Source organism: Heptranchias perlo, unplaced genomic scaffold, assembly GCF_035084215.1.
Source record: "Heptranchias perlo isolate sHepPer1 unplaced genomic scaffold, sHepPer1.hap1 HAP1_SCAFFOLD_44, whole genome shotgun sequence".
In the NCBI taxonomy this organism is placed as follows: domain Eukaryota; kingdom Metazoa; phylum Chordata; class Chondrichthyes; order Hexanchiformes; family Hexanchidae; genus Heptranchias; species Heptranchias perlo.
In genome coordinates, this window is record NW_027139453.1 from 10,066,872 (window position 1) to 10,081,351 (window position 14,480).

At 44.3% G+C, this 14,480-nt stretch overlaps 1 non-coding gene across 1 annotated transcript; it reads left to right on the plus strand.

Annotated features, from left to right (window-relative positions):
- The first annotated feature begins 472 nt into the window (after positions 1–472).
- Positions 473–555, plus strand: trnal-cag (transfer RNA leucine (anticodon CAG)). Its single transcript has one exon. It is a non-coding gene; the product is annotated as a tRNA-Leu (tRNA).
- The last annotated feature ends 13,925 nt before the right edge of the window (positions 556–14,480 follow it).

Here is a 14,480-nt window from a genome sequence, read left to right on the forward strand (position 1 = left end):
CATTTATTTTGGAAAAGTAAAATGATATTCACATTCCGACAGGTTTCAGTTGATTTCTGAGTGATCATTAAAGGATCCTGCATCGCTGCCTCCGTTAATAACAACATTTCTAAGCGGCATTTCGGATTCAGTAACAAACCCATCAGTTTCTCGCTGTTCCTCAGCTCGCTGAGTGAGTGAGGCCACGACAGGAGCAACATTCAGGCCGCCTGTCCGGTCTCGCTTCCTCCAATCAACCGCTGCGGACGGAAAGCTCCGAATCCAATCTCAAACCGCGCGTTACTGCCCCTCCCCGGGAAACAATATTCCACCGCGCGACCAAACCTCCCCATAGACCGAGCACAGGCACAGGGAAATCTGGGGAACTGGTATCCTTTTCACCCGGTCTCCCTCCAGGAATGACCAAGAACCAGAGTGAAACGGTCACTGGGCCTCTGTGGAAAATCAGGGTTATTAAAGTGGCAATTGTTGAGTCAGGATGGCCGAGCGGTCTAAGGCGCTGCGTTCAGGTCGCAGTCTCCTCTGGAGGCGTGGGTTCGAATCCCACTTCTGACATTTCGACCTTTGCCAACACAGAGTAATTTTTACTTCTTTCGGCTGCAGGCGATTTTTGGGCCCAGTTCATTTGTTCTTTCCAGAAAACCAATCCGCCACCCTTCCACGGCAGGTTTATTTCTATTTGTTGTAAGAATGTATAGTCCTGGGGCTCAGCAGAACACGGCCCGTCCCATCAATCCATTGTGAAACAGACCAGTGTTGTCCAATACCTTGGCCACTCAATAAAAATGAGTAATGAACACAGTCTTTGGGCCTGTGTTCTCAATACTCATATTTGCATGCGGTTTGCATGTGAAATTTAACCTATTTGTGTTGTTGGTAAAATGATAAGATGAAAAGCAGAGTGTGCGAGTGTTGTTCCGTCGTTGTGAGTGTTTTCCTTCCTTGGTTCCTGAATGGTGAAAGATGTTATGAAATAGACACATGTGAAGTCCATTTCCCTGTATTGTGTGTGGGAGATATTTTCTATTAAAATCCGTTCATGTGGATAAAACGATATCACCATAGCCACACCCGCGGTGAGTCAGCAATTTCAATTGGACAACACAGGCATAGAGCGTGGTCAAGTGGCCTGAGCCCGGACATTGGTGCTCCAGTGTTGTCAGGGCGCGATTCGACTTTCGTCACTAACAAACTTTCCATAGACACGGAGGGATTGGAGGCTGCTATTACATAAATATCACAGTCAAATAAACACACTCACACTTTGTATATACACCACTTGAGGTTGTACAATAGTGGGGGGCACTAGTTAATGTTCTTTCAATGAGGCGGCACTAGTTGGGCTTGTATGATAGAGTGGAGCAGTAATTACCGTTGTGTTTTAGTGAGGTGGGGAATTTAACAATTCAACACATTCAAAACACAAAAACTTAGTTAAGTTTTGACTGACTCGGTAACCATGTTCGGATTTCCTTCATTCTGAAGCACAAAGTTATCGGTTGATTAATAGCGAATAGAAGAATTATTCATCTTCTTTAAAGAGTTTGCTGAGTTTCTCGTAATTAATACAGTAAACTGTTTTGTAAAAGTGAATTCTCCGAAACGGGAATCGAACCCGCCTCCCGCACTGAAAAGATTTGTAGACCGCTGTTCTCTTCTGAGTTGTTCCTATAATAATTTACAGAGCTGAGTTTCCGTAGTATAATGTTTATCACTCTCGCCTAATATACAAAATGTCCCGGGTTTGAAATTGCGTGGAATTATTTTGAAAACATTCCTCATTAAGGACGCAAAAATTCAAAAGTTGAAGAATTCATTTTGAGGTTAAATATGAATAAAATACAATATCTCACAGCCTCGGTATATTCTTTCTTTCTCTGTACAGTTCTACACAGAGACAAACACGACACAGATACCGGCAGTGTCTCTCCCTCACTCCCACTCCCTGCCCTGATGATGCAGAAAACCCCTCTCAAAGCTGCACATTCAGTTGATTTGTGAGAGATCATTCAATGATCCTGCCGCGCTGCTTCTGTTAATAACAAAAGGTTGTAACCGGATTTTATCAACGGCAACAAAGCCATCAGTTTTTCTCTGTTCCACAGCTCCCGGAGTGAGTGAGGCCGCGACAAGCAGCAACATTGAGGCCGCCTGTCCGGCCCCGCTCTCTCCAATCACCCACTGCCGGTGGAAAGCAGCGAATGCAGCCTCGCATTCCTACCCCACCATGGGAAACAAGATGCCACGGTCCGGTCAAACCTCCCCATGCACCGAGCAGATGGGCAGGAAATACTGGGGAGATTGCATCCCAGCCACTCAGCCCACAGGAAGCATTTAACGAAGTCTCGAATGAGTGAAAATGTATTTGGGTTTTTATCTGGAAATGAGAGAATGTGACCACTGCAGCCAGGAGTCGGGAGTCTGAGGCGCTGCGTTCACGTCTCGTGGAGACGTGGGTTCCAATCCCAGTCCTGACGTTCAGTCCTTTACAAAGACGGGACAATTTTTGATGCATTCGGCTGGATGGGATATTCGGCCTTGTTGATTTGTTCCTTCAAAAAAAGCAACCCGACCTGCATCCGAATCCTGACTCCTGACCACGAGATCACCAGGGAACCTGCTGCAATTTTCCTGCAAGCAAGCCGACCAACGCTGCCCTTCCTGCTTTTCCCTTTGAAATTTAGGTCACTTTCGCCCCAGATAAGCTGCTCAAACAAAATGACATTTACTGTAAGAACACGAAAGACTTGTTCAGAGAATGAAAGCACCAAGTGCGGGGAGGCATGAACATGGAATGGACAGTGAGGGTAAATACTATCACAAGCTGCCGGTGTAACTGTTTCCATTTCCAAAACACTCCTACCTGATCAACGCATCAACTTGGAAAGGTGCAAGGCAACGACGGCCTGTCATGCCTCATTTGAAGCAAGTAACACTGACATTTTCTGCCAGTTTCACCTGCCATCTCCTTCTGCTTCTCTCTGTTATTTTCCTCCAGCTTCCTCTGTTCCTCCAGATGCCGAGGGAATTAGATGTTCGAAGCAAATACAGAGACTGAAAAATAAACCTTTACCAGGAAAGCAGAGAGAGGGGAAAAAAGATGTTGTGTATTGAGAGACGATGGATTTTGCAGATGCCACGGTAAATAGACACATAGGTCTCATCTCGCTGCCTCTCTCAGCTACTGAAAATCTTAATGCTCAAGAGATGTTCTCACTGCCCCAGGCCCATTCTCCCGAGTCACCCTGTCCCTCCGATCCTGCACACGTTGCTTAGCTTTAAAACTGTCCATCACCCCTGTACTCGCTCATCTACATTGGCTCCCGGTCCGCCATTGCCTCGATTTTAAAATTCTCATCCTTGTGTTCAGATCCGTCCGTGGCCTCCTCTCCCTATCGATTTAACCTCCCACAGCCCGACAGCCCTCCGAGATCACGACGTTCCACAAATTACAGCCTCTTGCGCACTTCTGATTTTAATCGCTCCACCATTGGCGTTCATGCCTTCAGCTGCCTGGAGCCAAATCTCTGGAATACCCGACTTAAACCCCTCCGCCTCTCTCTCCTCCTTTGTGACGCTCCTTAAAACCGACCTTTTTTGACAAAGTTTTTGGTCACCTGTCCGAATATCTCCTTTTGTGGATCTGTGTCAAATTGTATCTGATTCCGCTCCTGTGAAGCGCCTTGCGACAGTTTATTTTGTTAATGGCGCGATATAAATGTTAGCTGTTGTTAATTGTAAGGTCTCCCACCATTTAAAGAAGTAAGGATATGACAGTAAGCTTGGTAATTCCGAAGCCTCTATTGCTGCACCTGATTTACCGTTTCCATCACCAGCCCAGATGCACCCTCTCGAGAGGATGGATATAGTGAGACTGAGGGTATCTCACAGGGTGAAGCACCGAGCACCAGTGAGCAGGAGGAGCTGGAAATAATTATGATAATTACTGTTACACAAACTTTGAACAGCCCATACCTTAAACAATGACCGAATATTAAACCAATCGCCACTCGGTTTTGTGACTCCAGTGACGCAATTGGTTAGGGCGCGGTACTTATATAACAGTATCAGGCTCGAGTAAATGACGAGGTTGTGAGTTTGAGTCTCACCTGGAGCAGTTTAACCTTTTGCTTTTGAACATTTCCACCGGAGTTCAAGGGACAGGTGGTGTGTTCCACAAAGCATTGCCTTCTTGGTGTTCTCATGTGAGCACTTCGGGTTCTCTGGCCGGCCGTCTTGCAATAGCAGGTGTGAGTTTAGTTGTTAATAGGCAGGAGAGAGGGCGATTGGCGACAGCGTGAAATGACAATGGAGGCGACACGAGATCTTTAAATAGAAAGAACCGAACACACAATTCTTCTTTTCGTGAAACAGACATTCTTCTGTTTGAAGTGTCGTGTAGGAAAATTCGGAAGGTTAAAGTTTTTCCCGGTGTCACTGAGTAACGGGTGGAATTATTCCGCTTTCAGTTGTTGGTCCGCTGACAGGTCGAGAGACCTTTTCCAGATCCCGTGTGGGAGAAGTTTAGCTTTAGAGCCACTGGGCAATGTGTTTTTTTAAATTGGTGCCAACGAATGAGAAGACATTTGGCACAAACAAGAAGAATTGTAAACTCACGAGTTTCCTCTCCATGTTTCTGACATCAGGTTCAACACAAACAAGGATTCTCCTCAAAACGTTACTGAGAATTTAATAAAACGAACCCTCACCCGAGTTCGACGCCCACAATGGAACATTCAGAGACCGACCATGAATCTGTATGATGGAAACTGGAGCAGCCCTAAGCCTGGATAGCTCAATCGGTGGAGCATCAGACGTTTAAATGATTTCAGGGTTCAGGATTCAAATCCTTGTTCACGCTGTCAATTTTAAAACAGCTGGCAAGTTCTGCCTTTCCAGCAGAGAAGTAACTGCGGGACAGACGATGCCTGCGAAGTATTGTCAATATGTTGACCTTTGGTGAGCATTCTCAGCAAAGGGCTTTGTTCTTGTCTGATCACCATTTTTACCAGAAACATTTGGACAGTAGATGATCGGTTAGAAAACCACTGATTGCCCATTCACACCACCCGTCCCTTGTCTGTACAGAAATTGCAGTTTACTGTCTAAACTGCTTCAAAGTGAGTCTTTTCCATAGTTACCTGGAAATGTTTGGATTGGTGCAGTTATCTGCAGCTTGTTAATTGGATGGTTAACACTGAGTTTAGTTGCGCTGATCTGATTTCTTTGCTGGAATAAATTCGATAATTTCTAACCCCCACCCACTCCATGCAGACACTTCCAGCATCATCTCCGTGGGCGGTAGAATGCAGAGACATTCAGCGCTACAAATCAATCCGTGCTGCCTCTTACCGAAACACGGAAACAATGTTAATCATTTCAGCCTCTCAGATGCCGATGTCCCCAATTTCATCTTGTGCAGCCAGAACCTCTGGTGAGTTTACAGTCACTGAAGTTCGATTCACTTTCCGCAAAGTTTACTCTAAGAGAGAACAACGAAAAATAAAGGAAAAGTGAGCGTTTCATCTTTGGTGGCGAAGCAAAATCGCTGCGCTCTTTCCTTCCACCGTTCATCTTCCTGCGGGCTTTGAACCTTCTGCACGCCGCCATTTGTATCACATGACCAGGAAGTGAAACAAGTTGAATGTGAAAGTGGGAGCAACAAACTGGATCAAGCGATATGCGGGGCGGGATATTGCAAAACAAACCGCCAAGCAACGAGGGGCGGGTCAGCTGTTGCATAAGAACATAAGAAATAGGAGCAGGAGTAGGCCTTACCGCCCCTCGAGCCTGCTCCGCTATTCAATGAGATCATGGCTGATCTTCGAGCTCGACTCTATTTTCCCGCCCGATCCCCATTTTCCTACACGACACTTCAAACAGAACAATGTCTATTTCACATCAAGAAGAATTGTGTGTTCGGTTCTTTAGATTTAAAGATCTCGCGCCGTCTACTTTCCCATTTCATGCTGTCGCCAATCGCCCCCTCTCCCGCCTATTAACAACTAAACTCACACCTGCTATTGCAATACGGCCGGCCAGAGGACCCTAAGTGCCCACATGAGAACACGAAGAAGGAGATGCTTTATGGAGCAGACCAGCTGCAGCTTGAACTCCGGTGGAAATATTCAGAAGCAAAACGTTAAACTGCTCGAGGTGAAACTCGAATTCACAACTTTGGTATTTCTCGAGCCTGATGCTATTATATAAATACCGCGCGCTAACCGATTGCGCCACTTGAGATGGTCTCATCAAACACTCATATTTTCGGCATGTGAAACTGTATGTTCTTTCAGACAGGTTTCCAAGTAGACACATGCAGCCAACTGCCGCATGGGCATTGGTGTTTTCGGGGTCGATTTCTTGCCTGCCTTCGAGGAAGTTGGCGTTCGATTACCGGCCAATGCAGGAGCATTTCCATTCTGCATTCATAACATCGCGTGAATTGGGATAAATTCATATTCAGCTTCAATCTGTACAACATCTGGAGACATTTTCTTTTCTCCACGTGTGTTGCATGCACAAAACCTCGGCTTTTACACGCAAAGGGTGGGACAAGTTTGTAACGCACTTCTGCAGACGGTAGTTGATGTAACTCACTTGTGAATGTAAAATCTGAGATTGATCGATTTCTGTAAACCAATGGTATTAAGGCTAAGGTGGGTATATGGAGTTAGATCACAGGTCCACCATGATCTCATTGAATGGTGGAACAGGCTCGGCGGGCTAAATGCCACTGTCACTTGCTGCCTCCTGATATGCGCCGCCTATTCCTGCAAGAAAGCAGGACGTGTGTCTGTGTGATGTACCTGTCATGTTTGAATAGCTGACAGTTTGTGTGACCTGTGAGTTGTGGGTGGGCGGCATGCAACAATGGTAATGTGTGAGGGCGAGAGAAAGCCTCTGGTTCGAAGAGTTGAGTACTGATGGAAAGAGTTTGTTGGTGTGTGGGGGATGGGGGATGTATTGCTTGGTGCAGTTCATAGGAGACGCCACTTGAGAGTTGACCTCACTCACCTTGACGACTGAAGTCAGAGCATTGAACTTCTTCCTGCACTGCTTCCATGTTCATGATGCTGTGCGCCTGGCATTGACTTCGTCCCCCACGGCCTCCCGCTGCCTTTTGGATATATGTCTGGAGGACCTCTTGCACCGCCCCACACCCCTCCCGCTCAGCGGATATAGGATGTCACTCCTTCTGTCCACCTTTTGGAAGAAAATCTCCCATCATCAGCAGAGAACCTTGGTGCATGGACTCTCCAGACCTGGTACCAACTCAGATCGTCAGATTGGTGATGTCTGGCGTGCAGATTGGAGGATGTGGGATTTAGTAGTGCACAACTTTTATTCAATGTTTAAACATCAGTGTGCAAACATAGGGATGCAATCTGCATCTGTGTTTTACGTGTGCAATGGCTCATCTCCGTTCAGACTCCGTGCAGACAGTCGGCTGTTATTTTTTGAGCAAATAAACTGTACCAGCTGCCTTTTCGAAATTTCGAAGAACCATCCTGCGTTTCAGAGATTGAGCTCCCCTGGTGGTGGACAGTATGAATTGCATTGATTCCACGTGTCAGGCCCGGAATGGAACGCTGATGGGAGCGAATTCCTCGGCCCAGCTGAACCTTGCGGCCTGCCTGTGCAAGGGTCATTGGGCGCTGTTAATAGCGCATTACGCCAGCTGCACCCAAAAGCGGCCCTTATCCAACTTTACCAACAACATTCCTGCTGTTTATATGCATTATCCTGAAGAATATTAAATCCTGTTCTCAACATCTTATATTCCTGACAGGAACATGGAAGGGGGAAGAAGTTTTCGTGGGCCATCTTGGGACCAATGACGGCGGGAAGAAAATGAAGGAAGTCCTGCGAAAGGAATATATGAGGTTAGTAACTAAATGAAAAAAAAACAGGACCTCAGGGGTGATAATCTCGGGATTGTTACCCGAGCAACATACTAATTGGCACAGGGATAGGCAGATCAGGAAGGTGAATACGTGGCTGAAGGACTGGTGTGGGAAGGAAGAGTTCCATTTCATGCAATGCTGTCATCAGTATTGGGACAGGTTGGAGCTTTACCGCTAGGACGGGCTCCACCTGAACAGAATGGGACCAATGTCCTAGCGGAAAGGATAAAAGGGTTTGTGGATAGGACCTTAAACTAGTAAAACGGGGAGAGATCGCGTGAAAATGACATAAGTCTGAAGATAAAAGGAATAGGATATGAGAGTAAAGGCCAGAACACGGAAAGGAACTAAATAGTCAGGGAACAAATACAAATGCACTTGAATTGCCATAGCCTACAAGGCTACGGACCAAATGCTGGAATATGGGATTAGAGTAGACAGGGCTGATGGCCGGCGCGGACACGATGGGCCGAAGGGCCTCTATCCGTGCTGTATAACTCTATGACTCTATGAATTTAGGTGAAGAATATCAGTACAAAATGACTGTTAATAATGAAGCAAGGGGGAGCAAATATTAAAATCAAATTATTTTGCCTGTACAGCATTGTGTACAGCATCCAAAACAAAACGGGGGAACTGGGGGCAGTAATTCGAAGCGAGGAGCCAGATGCTATCGGGATAACTGAAACATGGCTACAGAAAGAACAGAAATGGCAGTTAAATATTTCAGGATATGACGTATTTAGAAAGGATAGAGAGGGGAGGGGTAGCTGTAGTAATTAGAGACAAAAAAATAGCAATAGAAAAAAGGGACATGAATAATATTAGGATAGAAAGGGAATCCATGTGGGTTGAGGCAAAGAATAACAAGTGATCGACCACGGAAATAGGTATATTCTGCAGACTACCTAATAATGGAAGGCAAGTGGAGGAAGAAATAGGGAGACAAATCTATGAAATGAGTAAAAAACATTGAATAATAATCATCGGAGTTTATCAACTACCCCAAAATGAACTGGCAAGAAGAGGTCTGGAAAGGGGGAAGGGAGACGGAATTTTTACAGTGTGTACAGGATTCCTTTCTTACTCAGTATGTGAGATGCCAGACAAGAGAGGAATCACTGCTGGATCTATTAATGGGAAAGGAACAGGAGCAGTTAAGAGAAGGACGCATAGTGGAACATGTTGGCAATAGCGATCATAACATAATAAGGTTTAAAATAATGATTGAGAAAAACGTAAGTAAGACAAAGACCAAAGTAATAGATTGGGTAAAAAAAGCACATTTTGAGGGGATGAGAATGGAACTCGGGAAGTTAAACTGAAAAAAATTTTGAAAGACAAAGAGATAGAAAAAAAGTGGGAAATATTTTAAATGGTGATCAATAGAGTCCAGGGGAAATATATTCCTCTAAAAAACAAAATAAATCCAGCCAATAATGAAACATTTTGGATGAATAAGGAGCTGAAGATGAAATTGAAACTGCAGAAAATGGCATCTTCCAAGTGTACAGACAAAAAAGGAAAGGTTGACTCAGGGGAATAAGAAAAGGTTCGGAAAGATGTCAAAAAACAATTCAGAAAGCAAAGAGGAACTATGAAATTAAAGTATGAAGGAATATAAAAAGAAATAGTTAAAGTATTCTACAAACACATAAATAACAAAAGAAAAATCAGGATAGGGATAGGGCTACTAAGGGATGCACAAGATCAGCTCACAGGTAATGACAGTGAAATGGCAGAAATATTTAATAGTTAGTTTGTCTCAGTATTTACCAGGGAGTAAAGTGGGTATGATATCAGATGAATGGATTAAAATGGATCTAAAGACATTTAAAGTAAAAAGCACGGGAGGGGGCGGGGGGGATAAATAATTGATAAACAATTCAACCACAGAGAGGATGAAACTATTGATCCAGGTGGATTGCATCCACATATATTAAAATATGTTAGGGAAGAGATAGCAGAGGAACTATTACATGTGTATAAAATTATTAGAAAAGGGAATAGTGCCGCAGGACTGGCGGACAGCTAATGCTCTTCCTGTATTTAAAAAGAGGGATTGAACAAGTTCAGGGGACTACAGACCAGTTCGCTTAACTTCGGTGGTAGGAAAGATAATGGAATCTTTGCTCACAGATGTAATAGGAAAATCATCTGGAAAACGAAAATATAATAAAGAGTGGTCAGAACAGATTTCAGAAGGGAAAATCATGCTTGATCAACCTTATTGAATTCTTTAAAGAAGTAACAGAAATCGTAGACAAGGGCAATGCAGTAGATGTAATATATTTGGTTTTTCAAAAGGCCTTTGATAAGGTGCCACCTTGTAAAATCATGGGTAAGGCCAGAGCATGTGGAGTTAGGGTACAGGTAGCAGCGTGGATAGCAAACTGGCTCCAAAACCCAAAACAGAGAGTCGGTGCTAAGGGTAGCTACTCAGACCAGCAAAGGGTGGGAAGTGGTATTTCACAGGGATCAGTGCTGGGATCATTGTTGTTCACAATTTACATGAAAGATTTGGACTCGCGAATCGGAAGTACAATTTCAAAATTTGCAGATGACAACAAATTAGGAGGTGTAGTTAATACAAAGGAATAATGCGTCAAAATGAAAGAAGACATTAATAAACTTGCAGAATGGGCGTGTATTTGGCAAATTAATTTCAATAAAGATAAGTGTGAGGTGGTGGACTTTGGTATGTAGATTAAGGAGGCCACATATTTCTTGGATAATAAGGGACTCAATGGGGCACTGGAGGAAAGGGATCTCGGGGTACAGACACACAAATCACTAAAAGTAGCGATGGAGGTGAATAAAGCCATAAAAATTCAAACCAAGCACAGGGCTTCATTTCTAGAGCTAACATGCTAAAAGAAGAGAGAAGACATGGAATGAACAACATCAATAAAGTGAAAGCAAGAGCCAGATACAATCGGAGTGTGCAATCACTTCTGTTCCGGGTTTAAGATCATTTGCTGACGAGTATCTATCAGTGATTGCGTGGTCAAAAGGATCAGGCGTCTGACTTCGGCTTTAATGGTGCTGTTAGCACAAAATCGACTTTCTACCCAGGTCGTTTCACACACTGGTTGGTAAAGTGCCCTACATGGCCTGGAACTTTTTACACCCAATCATTTATAAGAGTCCCTGACCTGATGTAACGGAAATACAATAAAAATCAACACAAAAAAAACAGAGCACTTACATTTCTGAAACGCCATATCCCGCCCAAAATTGCTTCACATACATGAATTATATCTTAATTATCATAGTATCATGTTAAGCACAGCACAGGAGGAGGCCATTTGGCCCTTTTTACCTATGCCGTTTCTTCGAAAGAGCTATCCAATGAGTCCCATTCTTGTCCCCTGCTCTTTGCCCATAGCTCTGTAAATTTTTAGTGATTGATGTGTTCAATTGTCTCTGTGGTGCAATCGTTCAGCGTGCTTAGTTATTAATTAAAAGGTTGGCGGTTCCAACCCACCCTGGAACGGGTACTTTGGGTTTATATATTTATTTGTCAGGTTCACCATCTGACACTTTCACCAATTCAATGTGTCTTTTGGCTGCAACATTGTCCTGACCACACGGTGCACATTTTAAGTTAAACTAAGCAATTTGATGACTATTTCTGTACCAGATTATACAGCTCATGTGATGTTGGTGAGAGGTGGGATCTATTAAAGTAATCGGTGAATTGAAATTAAAATTTAGTTTATAATTCAAAATAGAGCTTTACAATTTGAAAAGAAACTGCAAGTTCAGTAACAGTTCACAGAAACTGCAAGTTCAGTAACAGTTCACAGAAACTGCAGGTTCAGTAACAGTTAACAGAAACTGCAAGTTCAGTTACAGTTAACAGAAACTGCAAGTTCAGTAACAGTTCACAGAAACTGCAAGTTCAGTAACAGTTAACAGAAACTGCAAGTTCAGTAACAGTAAACAGAAACTGCAGGTTCAGTAACAGTTAACAGAAACTGCAAGTTCAGAAACTGCACGTCAGTGGCAGATTACAGAAACTGTAAGTTCAGGAACAGTGAACAGAAAATGCAAGTTCAGTAACTGTTAACAGAAACTGCACGTTCATGAACAGTTAACAGAAACTGTAAGTTCAGTAACAGTGAACAGAAACTGCACGTTCACGAACAGTTAACAGAAACTGTAAGTTCAGTAACAGTAAACAGAAACTGCATGTCTGTGGCCGTTAATCAGTTGTCGGTGATGGTCTGAATAGAGGGTAATTACTGTGAGCTGGAAGCTGATTGAATAGTTGTAACTGCTGTTCTCAAAAGGTGTATCAAGTAAAAGGTGCACGCTGAAGCACAGAGGGAATTGAGTGGATTGTGAACAGAGTGGAAACTTGAGAATTTGGTGAGAGGGGGCATTAGGTGTGGAGGGGGAAAGACAGTGAGCAGCGAGGAAGATCTCTGAGAGACCCGGAATAAAATGGGAGGTTAATCGGGTTAAGTAAACAATAAGTAAATTAATAATAATGGAGTGTCCTAAGGGAGATGAGGAAAAAAAAACTGAATGCAATAGACGGGAGCTGAGACCCATCGCCTGCAATTCTGGCTCCATGTGGAAACTTCAGGGCGTTTCATATGTCCTGGAGGGCCAAGTGTGCAGGAAATGCCTCCAGTTCCTCGAGCTCAAGCTGAGGGATTCTGAGATTTCGGGGCAGCTGGATTCACTGCAGAGCACAATCGAGGCTGATGATTTCCTGGATCGTACATTCCAGGAGGTTTTCACCCCGCAGCCACAGAGAGTTCAGGATAGCAAGTTGGTGGCCATCCGAAAGGGTAGGAAGAGGCAGGCAGTGCAGGAATCTGCTGGATGCGTGCCATTGCCAAACCGGTGTTCATCACTGAATGTCAGTGAGGGTGATGACTCCTCGAAGGAGAGCAGTCCTGAGCATGGCACCATGGGGCAAAGGACTGTACGGGGGAGCACAGTGACGTGTAGAATTGCAGTATTCATTTTGGATTCGATAGTAAGGGGCACAGACAGGCGTTTCATTGACCGTCGCCGCGAGTCCCACTTGGTGTGTTGCTTCCCTATTGCCAGGGTAGAGGGCATCATGGAGAGAGTGTGGAACATTCTGCGTGGGGAAGCGGAACAGCCAGATATCGTGGTCCATGTGGGTACCAACGACACAGGAAAGAAAGGGTATGAGGTCCTTCGGCTAGGGTTTCCGGAGCTCGGAGGAAGTAAAAAAGCTGGGCCTCAGCGTTAGTAACCTTTGCATTTCTCCCAGTGCAACACGCGAGTGAGGAGAGAAATAGGAAGATAAGACAGGGTAATGTGTGACTAAAGACATGTGCAAGAGGGAGGGTTTCAGATACTTGGAGCATTGAGACCAGTTCTGGGAGAGAGGGAACACGTTCAAGATGGATGGGTTGTACCACAAACGAGCTGGTACCAATGTACACATGGGAAGGTTCACAAGTGGTGGGGGGAATTGAACTAATTTGGAAGGGGGATGGGCAACAGGATGTAGCATTAGAAAGGAGAAACGAGGTGCACAAAGGATTGAGAGAGAGAGATAGCAGTAGAGTAAGAAATAACACATTATTATGTGGGATCAGACTAAGAGAGAAGACGAGAAGGTCGAAGATAGATTTAGAGTGGATGTGTTTAAACCCACGAAGCGTGGTAAATAAGGTTGGTGAGCTGCAGGCGCAATTATTCACATGGGAATATGATGTGGTAGAGGTAACAGAGACCTGGCTCAAAAAAGTGCAGTAACGGGTACTAAATATTCCTCGATACAAGGTGTTCAGGAAAGACAAGAAAGAGGTGTGTCGGGGGAGGTAGTGGCGGGGGTGGCAGCATTGATTAAGGAGAATATTGCAGGGCTGGAGCGAGAGGGTGTCTTTGAGGGATCAAGGATTGAGTCTCTTTGGTTAGAGTTAAGAAACAATATAGGTGTCATTGCATCACTGAGTTTATTCTATAGGCCAACAATTAGTGGGGAGGATACAGAGGAGTGAATTTGCAGGGAAATCACGGAGATGTGCAAGGACTATAGAGTAGTGATAATGGGGGACTTCAACTATCCGAAAGGCTGGCTGTACTTAAAGTAGATATTTCACCCGATCCAGATGGGATGTATCCTAGGTTGCTGAGGAAAGGAAGGGTGGAAATTGCAGAGTTGCTGGCCATAATCTTGCAATCCTTCTTATATGTGGGAGTGATGCCAGAGGATCGGAGAATTGCAAATGCTACACCTTTGTTTAAAAGAGGGCGTAAGGATGAACTCGGCAACGACAGGCCAGTCAGTTTAACCTCGGTCGTGAGGAAGCTTTTAGAAATGATAATATGGGACAAAATTAATAGTCACTTGGACAAGTGTGGATTAATAAAGGAAACCCAGCACGGATTTGTTGAAGGCAAATCGTGTTTAAATAACTTGATTTAGTTTTTGATGAGGTAACAGAGAGGGTTGATGAAGGTAATGCGTTTGATGTTGTGTATATGGACTTCCAAAGAGTGTTTGATGAAGTGCCATATAATCGGCTTGTCACCAAATTTGAGCCCATGGAATAAGATGCGCAGTGGCCAGAGAGATAC